Raw genomic sequence first — 6479 nt, 5'->3', positions numbered from 1 at the left:
TGGGCTCTCTTTATTTTGAGAGAAACTGCCAGATTGCTCTCCAAAATAATGGTGTCAATTTCCACCCCACTAACAGGAAGGGGCTGACTGTCTTCCCACCACCACACCGGCACTTGCTATTCTCAAACTTTTTGTTTTTATCCATCTGATAGGGAAACCTATTTTTAAAACTGCATTTCCTTAACTACTAATGAGGTTATCTTTCCAGTTATTTACTAGTCCTTCATATTTTATTTCCTGTGAGTTGCCTTTTTCTTTTGAGATGTTTGTTCTTTCCTTGTTAATTTGTTAGAGATCTTTGAATCTAATTAGTGTAATCAATTTTTTCTCTGTTTGATATGTTATAAATATTTTCTTCCAGTCTGTCATTTGTCTCTTGACTTTGTGAGTCTTTTGCCAAGTGGAAAACTTTATTTTCCATGTAGTCAAGTCTGTTTATCTTTCCCTTTAAGTCTTTTGAGTTTCTTGCCTTCTTAGAAAGGCTGTCACTATTTCAAGATTATTGAAATAACCCCCTATGTTTTATTCTAGTATTTATATAGTATTTCTTTTACATTCACTCTAAATCTATATAAAATTTACATTTGAGAATGGTGTGAAGAAGGGATCTAATTCAAGTTTTATTTTTCCCCCAAATAGACAGTCGGTTGTTCCAAAATCATTATTCAAGTCTTTTCTTTCTCTATTGATCTGAAAGTATACTATTACAATATGCTAAATTCCCATATATTATACAGAGGTCCATTTGTGAACTCTGTTCTGTTCTAGTGATATTTTTTTCAGTTCCTGCATCAATATGATACTGTTTAAAGTTATTTTATTATTTTCCTGTATGGTAGGGCAAGTTCCCATCTTTTTATTCTATTCTATTTTTTATTTGCTCATTTTGTACCTTTGTCTTTAATATGGTGTCAATCTGTGAAGCATACCACCCCACTCCCTCATGTGTAGATTCGTTAACCACCACGGCAATCAAGATACAGACCTGTTCCAGTGCCACAAAGACCTCCCTCCCGCTGCCCCTATATAGCCACCTCCACCCTTTTTACTCTCTCCCGTCCCTAATCCAATTGGTGGTTTGACTGGAATTGTATGGACTTGGTAGATAGTAGGAATGTGACTCATTTGCAGTACTGAGGGCTCTCATTTAGGGAAATGCTTTATCAATCCATTTATTCTTTTATAACTTCCAGTAACATTTTAAAGTTTTCTTCAACAAATAAACTCATTTTAAAGATATTTTATAATTTTTACTGCTATTGGTGAGTTATTTTTCTTGATTAGGTTTTTTCTAGATAGATTTTTAAATGCATATCTTAGAATTTTTAAGTAGGAAATCATATTTTCATATAATGATAATATTACATTTTTATTTCACAAATGTGCGTGTCTGTATGGACACCTTTCAGTTATTTTCGTTGTCTTATTATTTGGTTGGGATCTCTGGAGGAAGGTTGAATACTAGCAAGCATCCTCATCTTATTCTTGACTTTAACAGGAACACTTCTAGAGTTTCACCATTGAGTATGACTAGTGTAAAGAGATAGTTTCTGATAAATATCTTTCATTAAGTTAAGGAAATTTCTGTTACTCTTAGCTTACTGAAAGAACTGTTTTAAAATCAAGAATGGGGATTGAATTTTATTAACTGCCTTTTCAATGTCTATTGGACATACAGTTTTCCTCCTTTATTTTCTAATGCTGAATCATCTTTACATTCCCAGAATAAACCTATTTGGCTGAAATATATTAATCTTTTAGAAACTCCAGGATTAATTTGCTGAGATTTTACTTAGAATTTTGGATATATACTCATATATAGTCTAAGATTTTTCTTTTTTGTGCACTCCATGACCATCTTATGATTAAAGTTAAGCAGGCCTCATGAAATGGATTCAGGACTTTTTCATCTTTTTAATGCTCTGGAATGATTTAAATAGGAATGTATTTAAATAGGATGTGCAAAATGTATTTAAATAGGAATGATTTAAAAAGGAATGTATTTCTCAAAGGTTTGATAGCACTCTCCCATAAAACTATTTGGGCCCTGTGCCTTTCTCCAGATCTCTCACAACCTTTTCAAGGAGCTTCCAGCCTAGTGTGGGAGAGGGCAGCTGGACCCATAATCAACCATCCTGCCTCGCATGGGAATGCAGAAGTGTCCTGGGCAAGATTTAGGCCCTTGGAAGAGGGAGTTTGGCTTCAGATGGTTCAGGTATTTCTCTGAAGATCATCAGTATGTTCGTCTTCTTTTGACTTCTTATCTTTTCTCCTCTTTCTCCCTTTTTTCTGAGTTCATTTCAAGGACACGCTTATCAAGTGATGCTGCCCCTCCGGGCTCAACCAGTGTCCATTTAACAGCCCCTGCTCTACATTCTGCCTGGTCTGCCCCTTCCCTCCCTCCTGCCTGGTGGACCTACACTCAGGTCCCACTCGAATGGGAGTGAGACACTTGTCAGACTAGAAAATGTTCAGGGTAGAGGAATATAGAAACATTTCATTGCCAGAGCAGAGTTAGGGCTTTCACACCAGGATGAGACTCATTCTATCTCTGTGACTTAACCTGCTTCTTTGAAAACATAGAGCTAATACTGTCTCACTGCTGAGAGACTGAATCTACAAATGGACAACGACCAGACCATCTATGACAACAGACCTCTGACCCACAACCTCAGCAGCAGCCAGCCTAGGGACTCAAACCACAACGTCTGCAACAGTCAGCCCAGAATGGTCAGGACTTGGTGAATAACTGCCAGCTTCACTATTTTTTGTCCCCACTTTCAACTCAGGATCAACCAGAGAAAGCCAAAATTGCTCCCCTAACCAGTCACATAGGGCACCATCCCCACTTCTAGTTAGCCCGCCTCCAGCTCCCCCATGTCCACAGCCTCCAATCAGGGCATGACTGAAGCCTTCCCTTTTTCTCATTATAAAGCTTTCCCCCTCCTCTGCCTGCCTTGGAATCTCTGTTGAAGGCAAGTGATGGTGCTGACTCCCTTGCTGCAGCAAGCTCTGAATAAACGTCCTCTATTTGGGTGATCCCAGTTGGGTGGTCTTTATTTTCACCCCGTGTGGCTATGAGGCCTAAACAAAATGGAGTGTAGTCTAGGTGAAGGCAGCTGGGCCAGGGCCCTCCAGGAACACAGCCTGAGTCCTGCCCCAGAGTAAGCTGCCTTAACACTGAAATCGGTCTGGGGGCTGCTTGGAAAAGAGGGGAAGTCTGCCCAGTGGGTGGGTGGGCTGGGAGGGGTGTGCTTGTGTGTGACTCTTAGTGTCTGAAGACACCAAGGCAGACTCTTCCTGTCAGTGAGCAAGGCCTCAAGCTTCCAGCGAGCACTTTTGTGTCCTGATGTGCACAGGTCTGCGCACGCAGAAAGAGGGATGCATGGGCAGACACCATGTGGCCCTCCCAGCCTGCCCAGTGCGCGTCAACCACCCGTGGCACGGTGGGACAGGGCCCAGCTCTCCCTGTGTAGCCCACCCATCTCCAGGTGCTCCCCTCAACACTGGCCTCTTCCTGCCTTTGGTGGGAGGAAATGGGGGGCGGTTGGGGCTCGACCCTGGATTTCTGTGGACTCAGGCGGAGCTGGACTTAAAGGCTGCCCCTCACACATCCCTCGGCTACTCCTCAGCTGAGAACAAGCCCCAGATGGGGGCACAGGCCTCTCAATGCCCTGTTCTTCAACAGGTGTCCTTTGAGTCCCTACCTTCCGCCTCAGAACTACTTTAGGAAAATAACTTCAGCAAGAGAGAGGACTGGACTTGAATGCAGGAGCTCTGGGTTCAGGTCTGGGCTTGGCCACTTAGTTGATAACACCTGACAAGTGTGTACTGAACAGCCACTATAATAAGCACTAAGGTTTTTTGAGTGATGACTATGTGCAAGGCACTGTAACAGTGGTTGACATGGATCAAAGCATTTAGCCTCACCACTCGATGGGTAGCTGTGATTATTATTCTCTCCATTTTACAGATGAGGCACAGAGGGGTTAAGTGACTTGCCCAAGGTCACCCAGCTTGTAGGTGGAAGGGTCAGAATTCCAACCCAGGCAGGAACTGTGCTAGCAAGTCTTGAGCCCAGGACCACCACTTACAGGCACTCCCACCGCCCTCCCCAGCCGCTCTGACAGCTCCTCTTCCTCTAATACCTTTGGATTCAGAGCTGATGATGAGGCAAGGCCAGTTCCCCGGAATGTGGAGCAGCAAAAGGCAACTCCGTCCAAGCACATTCCCATGCATTTGGCTCCCTGCCCTTGCTCTTTGCTTGTTACAATCTGCTCAGTCTATGAACTGTGTCTTTCTTGCAAACTTGAAACTTCATCCACTTTTTATCCTTTTCAAAAAACACTTAGCCTCCGTGTGTGCTGGTGCCGCTTGCTCTATGCCTCCCCCAGCCGTGACCTCCGAACCATGTGCCAAGTGAAGCAAACAGCCGGGGATGGTGAATCAGGATGTTCCACTGAAACTTCGAGGCTGCAAGGCCAGAAGCTGCGATGGGTCTGCAGCGTGGGGTCTGCTCAGCTGCAGGCAAATCAGCCTTAGGAAGGAAGCCGCCCGAGGGGCTCTGCTGAGGCCATCATGATCGCTGGGCACCATGCCGCCCGACTGGCCTGACCCCTCTGCTGCTCAGGCCAAAAGGGCTGTTGCGAGGGAAATGACAGCATTTCCAAGAGGGAGAGGCTGATGATAGTAATAGGTGCACAACCCTCTAGATGCAATTCCAACAACCCCCAAAGCTCTGAAAATCAAAAGCTTTTTCATATGTTCGATGCCCAAACTCACATCCCACTCAGTGTGAACACTCATACACTGCACTGCAGAAATACTGACGTGTCTGGTTATCGGGTGTAACCTCAGACCCTGCTGAGAACACTGCATGACACCTGGTACGTGCACCATATTACCTTTCTATATCTGCAAAATTCAGAATTCAGAATTGTGTCTGGCGCCCAGGGTTTGGGTATGGGATTCTGGACCTGTGATAACATATTACAAGTCGGGCATGGTGCTAAGGGCTTACACAGATGATTTCCTGAATGCCTTACGACAGTCCCAGCTATATGATCCTCACCCTACAGATGAAGAACCTCAGCTGGGGAGGGAGTGACTTGCCTGAATCTACACAGACGGAGGGAGCAGAGTCTGCCCGTGGACCTGGGGGAGCACCGCCTGGCATGAACTGACCATGTATGGTGGCCTCCACTGTGCCATGAGCTTTACATATGTTTCCTTATCGCAAACCTACACAACTCCACAAGGTAGGCATTATTGCTCCCATTGACAGAAATGAAACCAAGGATCAGAGAGGTTACAGCGCTTGCCCAAGGTCACAGAGCAGGTAACTGGTGGAGCTGGAATCTAAACTCAGGCTGGTTTGACTCCAGAGCCCCTGCTCCCAACCACTATAGCACCCTTCCTTCCTTCCTACATTCATTCATTCACTCATTCAATAAATCTCATTGAGCAAATTTCCCACAGAGAACGCAGAATGTGGAAGGAGCGAGAGGTCATGTGCTGTGGTGGCCACATGTTCCAGATGTTTGGAGAGAGACGCAGTTCTACACATCCTGTCTGGTGGTCAGCACACGTCCTGGCATTCTGTTTGGTAAGTGACGGCCCCGTAATGGAGGATATACACGTGCTAAGCAGCACTGTGGGCAACAGGGGGTCAGAGGAAGCCTCTGCCTGGGTAGCGGGGGTCACAGGAAATGTGGGAAGGGTCTCTGGGAACATCAGGGCTGGTTTCCCCTGGGCCTGGGCTCTGGGTGAGTGAGTGGTCCCCACCTGAACCCCTGAGGCTTGCCCGTCAGCTCAGGTCAGACACTCCCTGCAGCCCCCACTCCTGGACCACTCGCGGGTAAGGGCTGGCTCTCCAGGTTTTTGGCTCTGCCAGTCGCCCTTTCCCTAGACACTGGCCTTTCTTCCCCTTGAAGCTGCTCCTACTCTGCCCCAAGGCCTCTTCAATGTGGGGGTGGCCCAAGGGGCAGGAAGAGGATGAGTTCTTAGAATCACTGAGGGAGGGACAGCATGGAGTTCTTCCTCTGGCCCTCTCCTCCCCGTCTCTGCAGGGCCTGCCCCTCCTTCTCTACCCTGGATCAGCACCGGTGCTGCCTGAGGCCTCTCCTGACCCAGCTGGGGTTCTGGTTAGCACTGCTCATGGGATGCTCATTTGGGGGTCCGGGGTCCGGTGGGGCTTTCGGGTATGGGGGCTGGAGGCTTTGTGATTGGGGAGTGGGAGCCGGGGCTCTCAGCCAGTGACTAGGATGCTTTGCCCTTTGGCTCAAGAACTGACCCGCCTGCGGCACCTCTCTTAGAACTGAGCTGCAGCCCTGGACTCCCCTCCTTGACTCCCCTCCTTCACAGGAGTCAGACGTGCATCAGGGTCTCCCTGTGAAGAAAAGGCTAAAACTCCTTCTCCTTCTCTAAGGACAAACTTGACCTGGGGTTAATGTTCTAGCTCTGTTTCCATGGAAGTCAGA

The sequence above is a fragment of the Equus asinus genome, chromosome 21 (assembly GCF_041296235.1).
Source record: "Equus asinus isolate D_3611 breed Donkey chromosome 21, EquAss-T2T_v2, whole genome shotgun sequence".
Taxonomy (NCBI): Eukaryota; Metazoa; Chordata; class Mammalia; order Perissodactyla; family Equidae; genus Equus; species Equus asinus.
The sequence above is the reverse complement of the archived record's forward strand: the minus strand, read 5'-3'. Positions refer to the sequence as shown.